The following is a 22784-nucleotide window of genomic DNA, read 5'->3' as shown; positions in this document are numbered from 1 at the left end:
CAGCCTGTGCATTTCTTGTTTTACAAATGGCAGAGATAATACTTGTCACGGAGAGGGAGAGGGAGATGATTGAGTTACTTTATTTTCATATAATGGAATTAATTTTTTTATGATTCATCAATTTATTTATTTTTATATGCAAATATATAGTCTTCTAAAATTTAAACAAGTATAAACAAAAGTTACTTTAGTCTTTAATCTAAATAACAGTTGAATATATTCTTAACAACCAAAGATAATAGAGTCCAACTTCACATGATTAATTTAGGCATTATATTATTTATTATGTCTAAGAAGTCGATTATCACCTTAGCATCAAATATTATTATGCGGCTAAAGGAGTTGCATATTTGATGTTGCATTTATTTTGTATAATACTAGCAGTCCAAAATGGGTGACTAGCCCAGTAGGAACAACCATAGTGCAAGAAACACTATCACCTAATAGACAACTCACTTACTAGGATCATAAAAAACACATTACCGCCCACTATCATAAAAAATAAGTACCTACAAGAGTTTATCAATCTACTATCAATAACATTATAGTCTATAGTGCCATACAAGTTACCAACAAGAACACTAATTAGGCTACCAGCATTAAAGTTCATATAAAAAGTTTCCATATTAGCCATGCAAGACCAAAGTTTAACCATCATAAAATATTAAAAAATTAACATAGAATGAGGCCAAGTCATCATTCTTTCTTCTCATCAGGGGGTTGGTTTCTCTTGCAGGATGTTCAACCTGTCATCTAAGAGGAACCTATAGAGTCTCTTGGTGCTCTCCTCATCTTCCTCCACCTTACCTGTCATCTTCTCCTACTGAAGAAGCTGGAGAATAGTTACTACATAATTCATAACCTTTATGGAAAAATCCACCTGAGTGGTGAACCTCATGTTCATATCAATTAGCAAGCTCTTTTTCTTTTTCATCTCAATCCACAAATTCTTCAATTCAGCTTCAACATGTTTGAAAGAAGTTTGATCCAAATTGGGGAGTGGGAGGGGGTCCTAAAAAAAGGGGTGCATGGGAGGAGTAAAAGGGGTTGGGGTTTCAATAGGGGGTTTCTCAGAGAGAGGCGAAATAAGGGGGTCTTCCTAAGGCCTCCTGAGAGGGGAAGTAGTAGTCATGGATGAGTTATCATTTATGCTCAGGTTATCATCCTTTCTCATGAGATCCACCATGCCCATACTAAGGGTAGATGAAAAATGGGTGTCTATATTTTGCTAGGCTTATATAGTATCCTAGAATATATCCTATTGTTCCTTAATATAGAGGTTCCTCCTAACATTTTGCTCCTACCTAGCATCATGGGTTCCTTTTTTCCCACTCCACTTAGACTTAGAATCTAAGTCTATCTCTTCTAGGCTATCTTGTTTTTCCTCTCGCTTTTCTTCCACATGTCCACGTTTCTCTAATGTAATACTAGAACTTTCAATTTTGTTATTTTGGGCATTTTAGGCTGTGGATTTGAGTGAGGTTAGGATGGAATTAATTGGGGGTTGGAGACATTCCCATATAATTAATCCCTAATAAGAAAAAAAGAGTGGAAAAATATGAGAGCCCAAAAGGGTTGGATTCTAACTCTTAGAAGTTTAAAGAAAGTGAGGAGAAAGGGAAACATCTGAGACAAGAATAAAAATCTAGGATGATCCATTACATCGATGATGAGGAGGAGGAAAATGTCACTAAGTCCCCAATGAAGATGGACGAAGTTTCTCAGGATAAAGATATATCTCATGTTTTGGCTAGTTTCAGTTTAGATAAGATGAATCTCATAGCTTTTTATATGGGTGGCTAGGTTGGACAAGCTGTGAGATCCAACTTGTCCAAACTGAAACTAGCTGAAACATGAGATATACCTTTATAATGGGAAACTTCCTCCATCATTATGCAAGACTTATTAATATTTTCCTCCTCCTCATCATTGATGTACTAGAACCTCCTAGTATTTTATTTTAAATCCTCGCATGTTTTCATTTCTCATCACTTTCTTTAGACTTAGAGTACAAATCCAACTCTTCTAGGCTTTGATGTTTTTCAACTCTTTTTTTCTTATTAAGGTCTGGGATAATTCTATGAGAATATCTCCTATCCCCAGTTAATTCCATCTTAACCATGTCCACTATATTCAAAAGCAAGTCATTGCTTCTAATTTCTAATTAATAGTTGACAATTGTTGAGGGAAATGTAAAGAAGACATCAAATTAAATTAATAAATTGTGCATTATGCATTCTTTTTAATAGTGTTGCTCAAAATCTATAACTTGTCTAACATTCTCTAAATTATAATCAAGATATTATTCATTTTCTAATTATAAGTTCAAATCGAACAAATTGAATTAATGATTAACATTCAATTATCTTTGTATAATTTTTTGACACTTTTTCAATTAAGATTAGATGCAAACCTTTTAAAATTAATCATAATAATAATAAGATTTTTGGAAAAAAAGAGATCTATTTTAATTGCTAGAGTTTGATCCTTAGTAAGGAGAGCACCACAAAAAAACATAACTATCATACAATACCACTAGTAAATAAAACATCACCAAAACTTAACCTTCATATATTATTATTGTGTACCACTATTGAATATGGTAGATCTTAACAAGGGGCGCAAGCAAGAAAGTTCCTGCCTCTGGTGTTGTGGGTTTTGAGGTAAGAGTTGAGTCAAATTGTACATGCTAATTTTGAACGTTTAGTGATGGTGACATATTCATAAATTGTAAAGTTTCTTAAAGTAATGTACATGTTCAAGTGTTTATCTAAAGAGTCATAGACAAAGAATGTACAACATTACATTGGTAGCTTGAAAAGAAATATTGAACATAAACATTATGTGCATAGTAAATTTTTTTTGATTAAGGAAATATTACATATTGTTTCTCGTTTGAATGTTTTTCTAGTTCCTACAAATGTTCTATTAAAATAGGTCTTAAGTAATTTTGAATTTATAATAGATAATATTCTAAAATGAATGTGCGGCTCAAATTAGAAACTTCTTTGTTTTTTACTTTATACGATGTATAAAATTAATCTTATCTTTATTATTGTTGGTGTATCTTGAAAATGATTTTACACCTTAGGCATGCTTGATATTTATTGTGCCTCTAAATGAAGTGGTGACAATTATGTATGCCTCTATAAAAATATAGTTGATCTCATGAATGTACTACTTCCCTTCATATTTTGAAGATGTGTGGATGATTCTAATGATCCTATTTTATTAGTGGCATAATCTAGCTTTACGCTTGCAACTGCATTTGCTTTGAAGTTATCGGTGTTTAAATCAATAGATTTAAAATAATGCTAGAATAAAAAAATAAGGGATATACCTAGGGATTAGCTACTCCCCATTTTCAAAAAAATCTATTTATATTTGGACCAAATAATGAAGCAATAGTGCTTCCTACAATTTAGGATCTTCTAACCAATGCAAGTCTAACTAGGGATTTCAAAATGTTTGCATATTTTCACACTACACATCCCTTTAAAGTAAATCCAGTCTCTTAATCTTCTTGGATTTGAAAAAATACTCTTGAATTATAGCAACTAACTATAGATTCAAAAGCTATTACAATAAGTGAATGATAGACATATAATTCTCTATTACAAACTTTAGATATTGATTTGATTTAAAATGATTTGTGTTACTGAATGATTACTTCAATTTGTACCCTAAGTGATAACTAATGCCTTATCCATTATTGCACAAAATTGTATCAGTAAATTGTTTATCTATTTAATTAACTTGCATCAAAATATATTAGTTTTTAACCCTAAATCCCATTCTTATGATATCCCCTCCATATACTTAGAAACCCTATCAATTCACAGAAGCATTTACTAAATTGCTTGAATTAAAAGCAACAATGAATTGATATACAACCCATCCAAGCTGCATTAAATGAAATTAAATTTGTTCATTTAATCTTAGCATGAAAAATATATGAAAATGGAGACATAAATTAAGGACATGGATATCCAATAATTCTTTTTTTCTATTCATCTTCTTGAGAATGATACATGTATCTGATAAAAGACTCAAAAAATAACTCAGGTTTTAACAAGTATTTCATTCATTCACCATGTTCTTGAAATACAAACTTGAAAAACATCAAATTAACACAAGAAAAATTGATCAATTGTAAAATGACATTATCACTAAAAGAAAAAAAAATTCATACCATCACTCCACATCTTGGAAATCCTTTTATAGAAAAAAGGATTGCAACAAGCTTCAGATGGGAGGACACCTACTCAAAATCCAGTTACAAATCTTTTGCATGTGAGATCAAATAGTTACAAACAAAATATCAGACATAGCCAAAATTTAAGCAGCTATTAGTTGTGATGTTCATGATCAACTCTGTGATTTGTAATAGGAGCACACTCACAATAGGTGAACCACAAAGATAAGGTGTCTCTATCAAGTAGTTTGCCTCCCTGTTGAAGTTCTATGACTTTTCTGCATGATCAGTTGCTATCTCTAGATGGTAAGGCTTTAATCCCAACTATGACCTCCTAGATGGAAATATTAGTATCAATATCCAACTAGGTGGCATCTCTTATTGTATTTAGGTCATCAAGGAACTTGCTCCATTTTGCATCTATTATTGCCTTTACCTCTATAGTAACCTTTTCCATTTCTATTTCAATTTGGTATAGCATATCAATCATGTCATACACCACTGTGACATCTATTTCATTATTGCAATATGAAAGAAACCTTACATGTTTCAAAAGTCAAATAAGCAGGAAGACTATTCCTACCATTCCCTTATGCTCTCACTCTCATCAATGATGCTAGGTACAAAATTAGCGGTCCCTATGGCAATTTCCTTCATTTTATTCTAGACCAATTGTAATTTCCCTAAGAAGAAACCATTTATTTCTTTAACTTTGTTAATCAATTTTCTAATAGGGATAATGACTCCCTTAGGTAGCTCCTTTTTCTGTGTCAACATAGAAACAAGGTTGTCAAAAAATTGTGCATACGGGCCCCATGTTGTAAATAAAGGGGATAACAAAGTTAATGCTTATGAGCATTGAAACTTGGCTCACTATAAAGAAATATAATTGCTATGCACATTCTATGAGGAATACATCAAGGAGCCTATCTTATGGATTAACAAATTCTAATTGTTCTGATCTCTATCTACTTTTCAACATCCAATTCATCAACTTCCATCTCCTAACTCACACCTACATTTGTTACATGAGCCTCAATTTGGGTTTCTTGATCTATGACCTCTGTAATAGGCTTACTCACATTCCTTAGATTCCTCACCTCATCTTCAAGGGCATCCATTCTCCATTTTAGCACATATGTCTTCTTGAGACCCTCCTCATATTTCTTTCTTGAATCAATGAATATGTTGTATGTTTGGTACAATTTCTCTTCAAGCATATCCATTTTTCTTTTTGCCATTAATGATGCAATATTCATTAAATTATGAATCTAGTGACTTGAAATAGTAGTGATACTCTAGAATATCACACTTCCCTAAGGTGAATCTCTTACCTCCATTAGAGTTGGTTTATTTGACTCAGGGGCCATGCTCCATACTGCCATGGTCTTGGAATCCTCATTGAATCCTAACCCTTTAAGCTCTCCAACAATGTTTGTCTTCTCAAATGAGATAGATTTATCTTGCCTTCTGATCTGGTCAAGCATAAAAGATGAGCCAAGCTCTCACCCTAGGAAAAGTTGTTGGAATTCTTTAGAATAACTAAGAGGGAGGGGTGGCTGAATCAGTTATCCAAAGTCCAAATATACAAATAAAAATTTTCAATGCTTAGTACACCCATATCCATATGCATCCATTAGATCATACAATACTTACACTTTGTTGGTTACTACCTAGGTAAAATATAAATTTGCAAAAATGTAAACGTGAAACACCATAAGAATATTCACACAATTTGACACAAGGATTTTATGTGGAAACTCAATTTGGGAAAACCACCAATAATATGGTACTAATTCTCAATCTTCTAAAGTGATGCCCTATGAAAGCCCACCTCTATTAAAGGTTACAACACATACTGCTACATTTGATCTGGTTAAAGGATTTCAATAACCTTGTTAGGAGTGAACCCTGTTAGAGGACTTTAGACCATTCCATTATAATGTCACCTGGTTAAGAGATTTAAAAATGACTGTTAGGTCAACCTTAATCCAAAGGATTTTATCCACACTAGTATAGTTAATAGAAAGTAACAGTAGGACTTTATCTGATAAAAACTTACAACTAAATTGTAGATTATAGATCTCTATTTTAGTCCCCCATTCTTCTCAGCATTCGTACTCTTCAACTCTGATAGCTAGGTATGTGCAAGATCATGGTGTGCCAAAAAGTGGTGATCTCAAAAAAGTGTAGTTTGAAAACATCTAAAAGTATTTTAAATTCCACTCTAACTTTTTTCCACCCATTCTGATACCAAGGCTAAACAATTTGGACCAAGTCTTTTTGGGTATCTAATCAATAATTGAGTATCTGATTTCATATCAAATACTTGATATTATATTAGGTATTTTATATGAAATTAGATACCTAAAACTTGCGACATAGATTTAAGAAAAAAACAAAATATGAAAGATCTTTTTACATTGCAGTTTTCTGTTTTATTGTTGACCTCCATTTGGGTATTAGATTTCCAAATAGGTATGAGATAAAGGTAAGGATTTTTTTGTTTTTTTTTTAAATAAATATTTTGAATGAATATTATTATAAATTTTTTATTTTAAATTGATTTTATTAAAAATTATTTTTTTTAATAGAAATTATTAAAATTTAGGTTTTTTTTAAAAGAAATTATGTTTTAAAAATTAATAGGAATGGTTGACCCAAATGATGATACTGAGGTAGGAAATAATGTTCCTTGTAACCCTACCTAGTACCCCCTCAAAAATGTCCAACAAATGATCCCCTACCCCCTCAAATCCCTTCTCAAATTGAAGACTTTACATTTGAAAATCTCACCAAATTGAGGGTTTTGTGAACCACATGTAACATTATACCCACATTGGCTCCCATGTTTGATGATGGGTTGGACTATGATGAGGTTTCAACCCTAAATATAACTAAAGCTGATATAGTTAGCCTTTTTGCAGACCCAAAAATCAATAAACAAGTAGAATGCACAAAGCCCAAACTATCAATTAAATGATGCACAAACAAGGTTATGTGTGTGAACTTTTGGGATCTTTGGTGGATGGTTTTTAACATCCCTCCACACAAAAATTTAGAGGTGCCATTCTATTTCATTAAAAAATTGTATGCCAAATTTGTGTTGCACGTTAAGGTGAACTATTGGAGCATGAGGCTCGACATGGATGTAGGAGGAGGAGCTCCTCAGAATAGACCCTTTTCCCAGTGGAAGAAAGATGACACTTTTTTCCCCCCTACTGATGTCTCTGCCCCTCCTCTAGTGTAGTATATTGATATCATTGCAGAGGCTAGCTCTCAAATTATTAGCACCATCCATAGATTTAGTAGCCTATTGATGTTCTAGGTTAGGTTAGTGTTGCCTCCCCATGTTGATGATGTTGGTGTGAGTTCATCAACGAGCTCATCACATGATTTTGTGCCCCATACTTGCATAACATGCAAGCATATTTGTCTGGGTCCCATAAGTGATCTTTCTGACTATTAGTTTGTATTTGAGGAAGATGCACCAAATGCACATATAGAAGCTACACACCTTGATTTGAGAGAGGAGGGGCATGTAAAGGCATGGAATCCTTCTATTTTAGTAAATGTATACATATTTTTGTTACAATATATGCAATTTAAAGTTAATCTTTATAATAGATAATTTTAATTTTTAACCCATACTGACTTATACATTATGTGATCTTCATTCATGTATAGTTGATGACTAAGGAGGAGCTCAAACAAGTTGATAATGTCATGCTCTTAGCTATATCATTTGGCCTTGAGACATCTACAGTACATTATGTTGTGTTCTCATTATTTTTTCTATTTGATATTGGAGCATATATGGTTTCTAATCTTTCTTTTCTCTTGCAAGTATCACCTATCAGTGGGGGGCAGAGTGCAAGGGATGAGGCACAATCCATTGACAAGGGAAAGGTAATTAGGTTGTTTTAAAGTGATTAAATATCAATGTATTCTTGTAAAAATTTTGTGGTAATAAAATTTAATTACATTCTTTATTGTAGAGGGCATGGCTATTGGTGATGAATCTAGGCAGATTCCATGTCATAGACCCTCTAGCATTTGCATTCACAGTAAGAGCCCCATCATATGTATGAGTATATTTTTTTTTCTATTTTCCTTATTTTTATAAATAAATAGAAAATTGGTTTCCATGATATTAGCAAATAGTATTTTGTATCTCATAGGAAACACCTAGTGTACAGGAGGCTAGATGCCAAAGTTTTGTATCTTTACTAATGCAACCATTATATCAAGAGGAGGAGTAAACAAAGGTAAGTTGTAGTTTTTATTCTTGATTATATGTTATAGATTTATCATGTTATGAATTATAATGTTATAGTTTAAGTTGTAGATTCATATGAAAAACATACTTGAACCTACATAGGACACAATCAACGAGATTCAAGCATTATCGAGGACATATGGGAGGACTCCTGATCAGTGCAGTAGGTCCACAAGAGAGGTATTTATGATGAAAGTTTAATACTATAAATCTTCATTAAAATAGGATCATTATGAATTTGAGTAATTCAATGTTAGATAAATAGAATCATATAAATAGTAGTGTAACTTTGGGTTTTCCTTTTTTGTTTATCTAGGAGGCATCATATCCACCTAGTGCAGCGAAGAGGCTATATTTTGATCATCCACCAGCAGCATAGGATAGTATTGTTAAATTTATTGTGGATCATGTGTATTATTCATGTTTATGGAATATGATTTATTTTGATCATGTTTGTGTTGGAATTCTTTTAAAATAATTGAGAGGGGGGTGAATTAGTTATTCAAGGTCTAGATATATAAATAAAACATTTCACAATTCAATGAACTCATAAAATATTCTTAACCATGCATGCATGCATTGTGTGTTAACTAAAACTGATATGTTATAGTCAAAATAACTTGTAGAAATGTAAAGCATGAAACACAACATATTCATCAACACATTTGACACAATGATTTAATGTGGAAACCCAATTTGGAAAAAGCCACTAGTAACATGCTACTCCTTTTTCACTCTTCTGAAGTGATGCCTTGTTAAAGGCCAACCCTATTAAAGGTTACAATACAAATTATTAAATGTGACTAGGTTAAAGGATTTCAGTCACCCTATCAAAGGTGAGCCTTGTTAGAGGAGTTTAGGCCATTCACTTGGAATGCCACCCTGTTAAAGGATTTTCTAATGACTATTATGTTGATCTTACTCCAAAGGATTTAACCTAGGTTGATACAAATTTTAGAAAGTAATAGTAGAGCTTTGACCTAATACAACTTACAACGTTACATATTATAGATCACCATTTAGTCCTCAATTCTGATTGGCTTCTAATCTATGTAGCTCTAACAACTTGTTCACCTTTTAAGCATTCATCTTCTTTAAGCCTTCTTGCTTACTATGCCATTGTAGACTTCTTTGCTTGGGTCACTGATGAAGCAAAACCCCTTTTCTTTTCCTTATCAATTTTTTGCATCAAAACTCTCTAAAATTTTGCTTCATGACTAGGCATTCCTAGATATAGGAAATTGGAACAATTTTCCCACTCATTATCCATCACCAAAACTAGGGTTTTCAATGGATTGGGTAGGATACAATGTATCTACCTCATATCTTGTCTTCTCTAGAAAATTCTCTTAGAATCCATTTGAATTCACCTCCAAAATGGTTTACATAAGGTTTTTTGTCACCAGCTCATCAATCTTATCTTCCTCTTGATTCACAAGTTCCAAGAAAATAAACTTGTCAGCTTTTATTTAGCGAATCTTTGATCTTTGTCATAATGCAATAGCTCGACATTATACATCTTATGATGCTCAAAACATACTGTGTTACTTGACATCTACTTTAAAATCATTCAACATCAATTGGATTTTACCAGTGCTTGGCATCAACATGAAAATTACTCAGCATCTACTAACTTACTTGGCATCCACTAGAATTTTCTTTCACTTGGCTCCAACTAACTTTTTTCTCGGCATGTACTAACTTTACTTGACACCTACTATCCACTTGGTCAAGCTTGGCAAATGGAATTTTTTTAACTTTATTCTTTTGAACTTTCTAAGTGTAGCCAGTCATTTTGTAACCTCAAGTAGATCATCAATACATTATGTCATCACTGTCTTAACTAATTCTTGCACTTTAATACATAATCATAACTCAACCTTTCCTCTAGGTACTTTTGTTACATCTTGTTGATCAAATCCTCCTCATCAATCAACTAAGTGATAGTACTTGAAACATATAAGCAATTGTCTTACCAAAATGCAGTAGGTTTGACATCAATGACAAAATAATGATTGAAATACATAGTCTTCTTCAATAATATTTCTACTTAAATGATCTTTTCAATCAGATATCAAAAATCTCCCTCTTTGGCATTCATGGCAAACCAAACTAATCAACCATTCAAATAAATGATGAAAATTTTGTTTCATCAAACTAACTAGGTTAAATCAATAAGAAAATACCAAAAAGAGAACTGGTAATTGAAAACTTCTCCCTCTATCAGTAGCTCCCTCTTTTGATTAGATTACAAAATATAACTCCCTCTAAGTTCCTTCTTTATCTATTTCTCTTCTTTCATGGATCAGTAGAATATCAGAATATCTCCCTCTTTTTGTTCTGATCCTTCCTTTGATTGCTTTCTACTTTCTCGCTCTTTCTTTCTTTCTTTCTTTTAATCTTCTAATCTTCTGATGGTGTACTCTCTCCATTGTTCATCTTGCAATTGATTAGTTTAATGTACTTTCTCCCTCTCTAACAACAATGCCAAAAACATATACCCAACACTTGGTATCTTTGATATATGCAGATATAGACTTTTGCAGGTTCTTTAATTTTCTCCCTCTGTCACCTTGCTTGTGACTGATTTGTAATTCCAATCATGTGATTACTTTAGGCAATTCCTAAAGTAAGATCCACTACATTAATTTGTATGAAATGAATGTTAGCTTGTTTGATACAAGGTACTCCCTCTGTCTTTTACATAGCCTTTGATAGGGATACCACCCCTAGTTTACCTCTCATATACTCAGAAGCATCCTTAGGTAATGCTTTTGTGAAGATAACAACAATTTGCTCCTTTGTGTTAATATATTCCATCTTCACCTCTTTATCTTGAACCAATTCCCTTACATAATGATACTTTATTGCAATTCGCTTTGTCTTTGTATGCATTACAAGATTCTTTGATATATTGATAACACTTTTATTATCACAATAAAGTGTCATTGGTTTTGTGATTTCTTCCTTCATTCCGTTAAGTAGTTGTTTGATCCATACAATGTTTGTGCAATTAATAGTAGTAGCAACATACTATGCTTTAGCAGTAGATTGGGAAGTACAACTCTAATTCTTGCTAGTCCATTTAATAATCTTATAGTATAAACCAAAATCTTCTGTTCCTTTCAAGTATCTCATTATCCTTCTCATAGCCATCAAGTAATTTTTTTTGGGATTGGTAGAGAATCTTGTAACTATCCCCACAACTAATTCAATATCAGGTCTGCAATTTGCCAATCATGGATCTGTATAATGTTTGATTTACCTCAATTGAATCATAATTCATTGATAGCTTGAGTGTTGTCACCATAGATGTACTTACTGGTTTTGAATCCTCTAGTCCAAATGTCTTCAATATCTCTTTGACATATTTTGACTAAGTGATATATACACCATATTTCATCTGATAAACTTGTAATCTCACAAAGAATTTGATCTCACCAAACATTGACATTTTAAATTCTTGCTTCATCTAATTTGAAAAGTCCTTACACAAAGTATCTTGTCCTCCAAATATGATATCATCAACAAATATTTTAGATAATAGTATACCCTTTTCTTTATCTGTCTTTGTATAAATTGTTCTTATCATCTATCCTCTCAAATCCAATTTTAACAAGATAAGTATGAAGTCTATTATAACATGCTCTTAGTGCTTGTTTCAATCCATATAGGGCTTTTTTTAGTCTACATACCGTGTTCTTATTATTTTTATCAACAAAACTTTTTGGCTATTCTATGTAGACTTCTTCTAATATGCCATTCAGAAATGTAGACTTGACATCCATCTAATAAACTTTGAAACCTTTGTATGTATCATAAGCAAGTAGAATTCTCACTTCTTCCATCCTTTCAATAGGAGCAAATGTTTCACCATAGTCAATTCCTTCTTGTGCATATCCTTTGCAAACTAATCTTGTTTTATTTCTTGTCACTTCACCATTCTCATCTAACTTATTTCTAAATACCCATTTTGTCCCAATCACATTCTTATCTATTGGTCTAGGAACTAGAATCCAACTCTTGTTCTTTTCTATTTATTGAATTTCTTCTTCCATAGCCTTGTACCAATCATCATCTTCCAATGCATCTCTCATTGTCTTAGGTTCCTTTATGCTTAACAAACATGATTTTCTTCTCAATCTATTTCTTGTCATTGGCCTTTCATCTCTATCTCCAATAATTTTATTTATAGGGTGGTGTCTTTTGACATACTTGGATAGTGTAGGATCAGTTCTTGTGGTTGCATTCTATCTCTCAGCTTTAGTATCACTGCGTACATCTCTGTTAGGTGTTTCAACATCTCTTTCATGTGTGCTAAGCTTAGAGTTAGATTGTGCATTTTTCTCATTTTGCATCTTAGCATCTGAATATAACTCAACATTCACAGGTTGTGAATTGACAATTGTTGAGACTTGTTGTTGGTTTACAACATGATTTGTAGCATCTTCTTCAACAAGCATTCCTTCATAAGAGTATACAAATGATTTTTATTCTTCTAGTTCTTGTGTAGGTTCAACCTCATGTACTTCTATAAACTCATCAAAATTCACATTTGCACTTTCCACAATTTTGTTAGTGTTAGTATTTAAACACTTGTAAGCTTTACTTCTTCTGGAGTAACCAAGGAATATACCTTCTTTACTTTTTGCATCAAACTTTCCACTCCTATCATCTTTAAGAATATAGCATTTTCTTCCAAATACCTTAAAGTATTTTACATTAGGTAGATATCCATACCATAGTTCAAAAAGTGTTGAATGAGTACCTTTCTTGACTTGCACATAGTTCAAGGTGTATACAATATTACTTATAGCTTCTCTCTAGTATTTCAGAGCAATATTCTTCTCTATCACAAGTGTTCAGGCACAATCCATTATAGACATGTTTCTTCTTTCAACAATTCTATTTTGTGGAGGGGTCCTAGGTGCAAATATCTGTCTTTTGATTCCTTTGTCATTACACAACATCTCAAACTCATTTGAAGTGAATTCTCCTCCTCTATCTAATCTCAAGCATTTCAGACTCTTAACCGTTTCTTTTTCAACTCTTGCCAAGTACCATTTAAACATTTGAAAAGTATATAATTTTTGTTTTAGAAACATGACTGAATTCATCTTAGAGTAATCATCAATAAACAACATTATATACTTATCTCCTTTTTAGATTTGCACTTCAAAAGGTCCACACAAGTCAATGTGAACAATTTCAAGTATTTCCTTAGAGGTATAAGCTTTACTTTTAAAGCTTGACTTTGTCATCTTGCCTAGCTGACATTGTTTACACATCATATTTTCTAGTTTCTTTAAATTAGGCAAACATCTAACTCTTTTTATGTTACTGACACTAATCAGATTATCAAAACTTACATGACATAATCTCTTGTGCCAAAGTCATACATCATCAAATTTTGCAATAAGACAAGTAGCATCTTCTATATCTAAATAGAACAAATTACTTCTAGTTTGATCACCTTTTCCAATCAAGCTTCCATTTGTATCATATATCTTGGCTAATTTATTTTCAAACTCAACTTTGTATCTTAAATTATTCAATTATGACACACTTAACAAGTTATAATTCAATCCTTCAACATAATAAGCATTATCACATGAAATTTTGTCTATGAGTTTGATAGACCGTTTTTCTTTTATTAAACATGGTGCATCATTACCAAAATTTACACTTTTTTCATCATAATAGGTTAAGGTAATGAAATTGCTTTTGTCTCCAGTCATGTGATGTGAGCATCCACTATCAATGATCCATTTATCATTCTTGTTCACACAAGTCATAAGTTCAATTGCCTCATCCTCATCAATTTGTCCTTCATTGCAACATATACAACTTTATCATCATTTTCATCATAGTCATATTCATTAGTAATGTAGTTGTCCTTCATTGCAACATATACCACTTCATCATCATTTTAATTAGAGTCATGTTCATCAGTAATGTAGCATGACTTCTTGCCTTTGTCTATGTAGTCTCTTTCATTATCTTCTCTTCTATTTTTGTGCTTGTTTGCTTCTTTGTAGTTCTTCTTCTATGTACATCTTGCGGCAATATGACCAACTTCATTGTAATTGAAACAAATGATAGGAAACGTATCTTTGAAGTTTCCTTTTCCTCTGTGAAATCTTCTTGCTAGCAATGCTTCCAATTGTTCAATGTCTTCTTCATCTATGTTATTGTCACTAGATGCATACTTTATCTTTCTTTTCTCCTTCTTTTGCTCTACCTCTTTAGAATCCTTCAGTAACAATTTTTCTTTGAAAGTTGATTCAATACTCTCTGGTCTGTAGTTGTCAAAATTAGATAGCTCAAAAATAGTGAGTCTTCATACTAGACCTTCAAGGGTTACATCATTTCTTGGTATACATCCTAACTCTTGGATTGCAGATACTCTAATCGCATACATAGGAAACAACATTCTCAAGACTTTACTTAGCATAGTATCATCATCTATTTTACTAGTAACACCTTTTATTGCACTAACAACTTCTTTTATTCTAGCAACATATCGATCAATATTCTCACCGTCTTCCATTCTCATGTCATCAAACTTACCTTTGAGGCTCTTTGACTTAGCTCTTTGGACATTTTTGTCTCCTCTATAGATGGTGTCTAGGGCATCCCACATCTTCTTTGCACTTTTAAGGCCTTTGATATCATCAAATTTAGTTAGGGAAGAGGCAATCTCCAACATCACCTAATTGTGTTCTTTCTTTTTCTTTAAATCTTTAGCAATTAGGGCTCTTGCTAGATCAACATGTTCTACTACAATGCAAGATTGTGCATAATCTCCAAGTCCTCCAAGGTGTAGCTTCATCAAACTTTTCCATGCAAGAAAGTTATCTCTATTGAGTTATGGTACCTGTCTTTTTGACATCTTGATCTTTGTGCTTCTAGTACCTTAAAACTAATCCTCTTAAGCAGATGAGTCTGATACCAAGTGTTGGAATTCTTTTAGAATAATTGAAAGCGAGGGGTGAATCAGTTATTCAAGGTCTAGATGTACAAATAAAACTTTTTACAATTCAGTGAACTCATAAAATATTCTTAACCATGCATGCATTCATTGTGTGTTAACTAAAACTGATATGTTATAGTCAAAACAATTTGAAGAAATGTAAGGCATGAAACACAACATATCCATCAACACATTTGATACAATGATTTAACGTGGAAATCCAATTTCAGAAAAACTACCAGTAATATGCTACTCCTTTTTCACTCTTCTAAAGTGATGCCATGTTAAAGGTTACAATACATATTGTTAAATGTGACTAGGTTAAGGAATTTCAATCACCCTGTCAAAGGTGAGCCTTATTAGAGGACTTTAGGCCATTCACTTGGAATGCCACCCTCTTAAATGATTTTCCAATGACTGTTAAGTCAACGTTACTCCAAAAGATTTACCCTAGGTTGACACAATTGTTAGAAAGTAACAGTAGAGCTTTGATCTGATACATCCTACAACCTTACTTGGGTATATGCAGGATCATGGTGTGCCAAAAAGTGGGGATGTGAAAAAAATAGAGTTTGAAGACGTCTAAAAGCATTTTAGAATCCACTCTAACTTTTTTTCACCTATCCAGGTACCAAACTTGGAAAGTAAGGCTTGAGCCTTATCAGATATCCGATCTAATACGATAACATGGGGAAATATATATGAAATAATAAATTATTTATTACATTATCTAATTATAAAATAATAAATATATATATTATATTATTTATGAAGATTAATATGAGTAAAATATAATATAATAGTATATAATAGTATAAGATATCATATAATATATTATACTATAATATAGTAATAATATTATTATATTATAATAGTATAATATATTATAAATTATAATAATATAATATAATACATTGTCTAATATATAGTATTATAATATAAAATATAATATATAGTAATGTAATATAATATATATATATAATATAATATATTATAATATAATATATAATATATCTAGTAATATATGAACCAACAAAAATATCAAATATCCAATATCCATCAAACAATATAAAAAAAAGAACAGAGCCCACAAGCTCATTTCAATAGTATTTCAATAGTACTTTTATGCTAGTGATTGGATATTAGATACCAATTCGGATATACGATATTGAGGATTTTTTGTTTTTTTTTTAAATCATTTTAAATATAAATTCAATAGATTCTATCATGATTTTGTTAGTTTTAGTTGAATCTAGGGTTTTTTTGATAAAAAATGTTAAAACTAAGGTTTTTTTAAATATATATTATGTTTTGCAATTTAATAGGAACGACTGATCAAAATGATGACATTGAGGCAAGGAATAATATTCCTCGTAACCCCCCACCAAATGATCTAGTGCCTGGCAAAATCATCCACCAAATGATCCTCTACCCCCTCAAAACCCTCCTTGAATCAAGGATTTGATAAATGAAAATCTCACTGAATTGAGGGGTTTGTGAAGAACATATAATAATGTGGCCACATTGGCTCCTATGTTATCCACGTTAAACACCATAGTGGATAACATTGAAACTCTTACCAACCAACAAAATGCCGCTCTTCATTGGTGTGATGAAATGCATGAGATGTTTGATGATGGTTTGGACAATGATGAGGTTGCAACCCTCAATATAACCAAAGAGGATTTGGCTAGCCTTTCTGTGAACCCAAAAATGGGTATACCAGTCGACCCAAAAAAATCCAAACTATCGATTAAATTAATCACAAATGATGCCATACATGCAAACTTTTGGGATTGTTGGTGGATGGATTTTGATATCTCTCCACATAGCAATTTAGACATGCCATTTTAGTTCCTCAAAAAATTATATGCAGAATTTGTGTTGAAACTTAAAGTGAACTATTGGAGCATGAAGCCCAACATGGGTGTAGGACTAGGAGCTCCTCATGATAGACCCTCTTCCTAGCAAAAGAAAGCCAACACTTTTGTCCCCCCCATTTATATCTCCCCCCCTCCTTGAATGCAACATCCTGATATTATGGTAGAGGCTAGCTCTCAGACCATCAAAGCCATTCATAGGCTGAGTAGCCTAATGATATCTTATGTTTAGTCACTCCTGCCTCCCTGTGTTGATGATGTTGGTGCCAGTTCATCATCAACTAGCTCATCACACATTTGTGTGCCTCACACTTGCATTATGTGCAAGAATATTTTCTTGGGTCCCATAGGCGATCTTCTTGAGTATCATATTGTATTAGATGAGGATACATCAAACACATGTGCAGAGGCTACAAACCTTGATGCAAGAGAGGAGGGGAATGCAGAGGCATGGACTCCTTTGGTGTCGGTACGTGTATACATTTTTTTGTTATGACATATGCGATTTCAAGTTAATTTTTATAATAGAGTAATTTTAATTTTAAAGCCATATTGACTTATACATGTATGTGATCTTCATTCATGTTTAGTTGATGACTGAGGAGGAGCTTAGATAGATTGATGATGCCACACTCTCGGACATTTCATTTGGCCTTGAGACATCTATGGTACATTATGTTGCATTCACATTATTTTTTCTATTTGATATTGTAGCATATATATGGTTGTTAATATTTCTTTTATCTTGTAGGTACCACCTATCCCGGGGGGACAAAGTGTGGGGGATGAGCCTGCACGCATTGACAAAGGAAATGTAATTAGGTGCGTTCTATTTGATTAAATATCGATGCATTCTTGTAAAATATTTGTGGTAATAAAATTTAATTGCATTCTTTATTGTATATAGGGTGTGGCTACTAGCGATGAGCCTATATAGATTCTACATCATAGACGATCAGGCATTTCCATTCGCACTGAGAGCTCCATTGTATGTATAAGTATCATTTATTTTTTGTTTTCCTTATCTTCATAAATAAATTCAAAACTAATTTCCATGATATTAAAAACTACAATTTTGTATCTCATAGGAGACTCCTAGTGCACATGAGGTTTGACAAAAGAGTTATGTAGATTTGATGATGCAGCCACTCTCTCCTGAGGAGAAGCCTACAATAGTAAGTTGTAGTTTGAATTGACAATTAAATATGTTATAAATTTAGCATGCTATGAATTATAATATTATAGTTTAAGTTTTAGATTCATCTGACAAATGTATTTGAACGTACACAACCCACAATCAGTGAGGTATAAGCATTGGTGAGGGCATATGAGAGGAGTCCTAACTAGTGCAGGAGGCTGACAAGAGAGGTATTTATTATGAAATTTTAATAGTATAAATATTCATTAAAAAAAAGATCATTATGAATTTGAGTAATTCAATGTTAGATACAAAGAATCATATAAATTTAGTAGTCTAACTTTGGGTTTTCCTTTTTTGTTTATGTAGGAGGCATCTGATCCACCTAGTGCAATGAAGAGGCTCCATTTTGATCATCGACCAGCACCCTAAGATAGTATAGTTATCGTAGGATGCATCATGAGACATTTTGAGATGGAATATGCCACATTTTTTATAGAAACATTGATATTATACACATTTCGATGGCATGACCAGCCACATTTTGTATATGTATCTATGTATTTTGATATATATATTTGAGTACTTTGTCTATGGATACATAATCTTTGATATATATTTGTGTAAATTTTTTTCTATGGATACATGTATTTTGATATATGCTTTTGTCATTTATGTGCACAATGATATACATATTAATCTAGTATCTAGTATTGTTCAATTTATCGTGGATCATGTGTATTGTTCATGTTTATGGAATATCATTAATTTTGATTATGTTTGTTATATTTGATTCAAATGCAATAATTTGTGAATAAATTTTTAAAAACCTTTATTATCAAATTTGGATGCAATGTTTAATTTGAAGTGATATCATGACATAAAAACACTTGTTAACCTCCTACAAAAGGTTCAGATAACCCCAAATTTAATTTTAAACTCCACTTTGAACCTTAAAAATAATTATTGGCTTCAAATATAATCTCAACATAGTTAAGGACTCCACTCCTCAACCATGGATTCTATTCCCAACCATGAACTCATTCCTAGACTCATAATCTTTGATAACTAGCACTTCACTTTGTTACTATCCTCATACTACAACTTTTCAGTTTCAACATAACCTCAAAATATCCCAACTTAAGAGATTCGATTGGATCAAAAAAATTTCACTTTGTTACTATCCCTCAAAAATGAGATAGGTTATTTTAGGCCTCAACATCACCATCCTATAGCATTTGATGGTTCATTGATAGTCCTCACAAGCTCCGAGTTATGACCCTTAGAAGATCAGCCTCAAAATGCACTAGAGCATCTTGGAGACTCCTCTGTATAGGGTGGTCGTGGATGATGGATGGTCTCTATGGTCAAATCAAGGGTGTCATTCAGGTTCACCCACCAACCCAGAGCTAATGGCATTGATGATTTGATGCCAAGATCAGCGGTTTCAAAGTTACGCTGTGGTGCACCTATGAACTGAGGCACACTACAAGTTTTAGCATTGAGCGAGATCACTGTACCGAATCCAAATAGAATGTGATCTCTCAAAAATGAGATATTCTATTTTAGGTCTCAACATCACCATCCTATAGCATTTAATAGTTCATCGATAGCCCTCACAAGCTTTGAGTTATGACCCTCAAAAGATCGACCTCGAAATGCACTTAGAGCATCTTGGAGACTCCTTAGTATGGGGTGGCCGTAGATGATGGATGATCTCCATGGCCAAAACAAGTGTGTCACTAGGGTTCACCTACCCACCTAGAGCTAATGGCACTAATGATTCAATGCCAAGATCAATAGTTTCAAAGTTACGTTGTAGTGCACCTATGAACTAAGGCACATTGGGAGTTTTGGCATCAAGTGAGATCATTGTGCCAAATCCAAACGAAATGTGATTGCTGAAAAATGAGATCTAGGTTATTTTAGCTCTTAGCATCACCATCCTATAGCATTTGATAGTTCATTGATAACCCTCATGAGAGCTCCGAGTTATGATTCTCGAAAGATCGACCTCAAAATGCACTTAGAGCACCTTGGAGACTCCTCGGTACAAGGTGATCGTGGATGATGGATGGTCTCTATGGCTAGAACAAGGGTGTCACTAAGGTTCACCCACCCACCCGAAGCCAATGGCACTGATGATTCGATGCCAAGTTGAGTAGTTTCAAATTTATGCTCAAGTACACCTATGAACTGAGGCACACTGTGAGTTTTGGCATCAAGTGAGATCACTGTGCCGAATACAAATAGAAGGTGATGTCTCAAAAATTGGATAGGATTGGATCACTGTACTGTAAAATTTGATGTCTCATTAATAGCCCTCATGAGCTCCAAGTTATGACCCTCAGAAGATCAACCTCAAAATGCACTTAGAGCACCTTGGAGAGTCCTTAGTATGGGGTGGTTGCAGATGATGGATGGTCTTTGAGGTCGAATAAAAGGTGTCACTAGGGTTCACCCACCCACCCGAAGACAATGGAACTGATGATTTGATGACAAGATCAGCAGTTTCAAAGTTATGCTTTGGTGCACCTATGAACTGAGGCACACTGTGAGTTTTGGCATCGAGCGAGATTGTTGTACTAAATCCAAACAGAATGTGATCTCTTGAAAATGAGATAGGTTATTTTAGGCCTTGACATCATCATCCTGTAGAATTTGACATTTCATTGATAGCTCTCACGAGCTTTGAGTTATGAACCTCAAAAGATCGACCTCAAAATGCACTTAGAGCACCTTGGAGACTCCTTGGTATGGGGTAGTCATGGATGATGGATGATCTTCATGGCTGAAACATGGATGTCACTAAGGTTTCTATGTTTTTATGTTTAGGGGTTTTTAATCTCTATATGACTTGTTTCCCTTTTGGGTTTCTATAAAAGGGAGAAATGTTTCCTTTGTATGGGCAGATATAGTTATTTTTTATTTTTCTCTGGTTTTATTAACATTGGTTCATAGTTTAAAAGGACATTTTCTAGATATATGTTTTCTTTGGTTGAGAAGACATGGAAATTTTGGTAGACTTGGAATGTTTAGGATCCTTAGAAAAATCATTGAATGTTTGGGGTACTTTACAAAACCCTCCAAGGTTTTAGGTTCCTTTCAAAAATCCATTGGACTTGTCTTTGGAGGCCTACCTCCTCAACTAAGTTTCTTTTTATGTTTTATTGTTGTTCTAAGGATCTTCTCACTATAAATGGTTTCAAAGGCCTGCCAACCCCTTCATATGTAAAAAGTAAAATCTAAAATGTAATTAAAGAGTAAAAATCTTATAGAAAGTTTATAAAAATTGAAAAAACACCTCTCTATGAAATTAATATATCACAATGATGTAAAAGAGACAATCATGGAAAAAATTAAATTGATCTTTTCTTTTTAAGTACTAAATTATATCACGTAATTTAGACCACTCATCATAAATAAAAATAGAATAATTCAAATCTTTTGCATGTATTTGGATGTGTATGTCTTATTTTGAATAACTTCTCTTTTTCATAATTACAAAAACCATATACTAAAAAACTTCACATTTTACATCATAATACATCATAAATCTTAAGAATTCTCCCCAACACGGGAGCCCCCCACTCTTCATGATGTACCTACATTCAAATATCATAAAAAAATTAGCAACTTATTGTATTAAACGAGATAATCAGTGGTTCATTGAATCATTTTGAAGAAAATAAAATAAGAAGTAAATATACCTAGTCGAGTGTTCCAATAGGGTCCTCTCTTTGTTTTAGGGTCTCCAACAGGGCTTCATGATCACCATTAGTAATAGTAAAAATTTCTTATACTTTTGATCTTCCTTGATGATTCAACAACTCTACATTTGTTTTTTTTTTATAGTCTTCGAATGTAGGAATTATGTTCCTTCTAAGCATGTATGTCCACAACCATGTTCCAGTGACAACCACTGAACCAATAGGATATGTGAATCCATCATCATCTGTGATTAGTTGTGCAAGCTTTTTTTTACCTCTTACACAATGTTCTAATCAATAATCAGATTTCTCATCATTCCCCTATGGTGCAACAAATGCAAAGACATGTCATGGCTGAAGTAGATATGGTAGATGGTTATGCTTAAGTGAACTTTCCATGTCATCATTTCTGATAGAGGAAATGATAGAAAATGGAGTAAGATAATGTGGAGCCCATTTGTCCACCCACTCACTCGACTCACAGTGATCCCAATAACACTAAAAACAACTAGGACAAAAGCAAGCTAGTTGTCGTGTCCAAATGGTCCATGTACTAGAATCAGAGCTTTAGAATGAATGCATTTTTGATGAGTCTCTCACTGTAGCACA

Source organism: Cupressus sempervirens, chromosome 4 (assembly GCF_028749045.1).
Source record: "Cupressus sempervirens isolate cs-2001-9-10 chromosome 4, ASM2874904v1, whole genome shotgun sequence".
In the NCBI taxonomy this organism is placed as follows: Eukaryota; Viridiplantae; Streptophyta; class Pinopsida; order Cupressales; family Cupressaceae; genus Cupressus; species Cupressus sempervirens.
Note: the sequence above shows the minus strand (reverse complement) of the source record.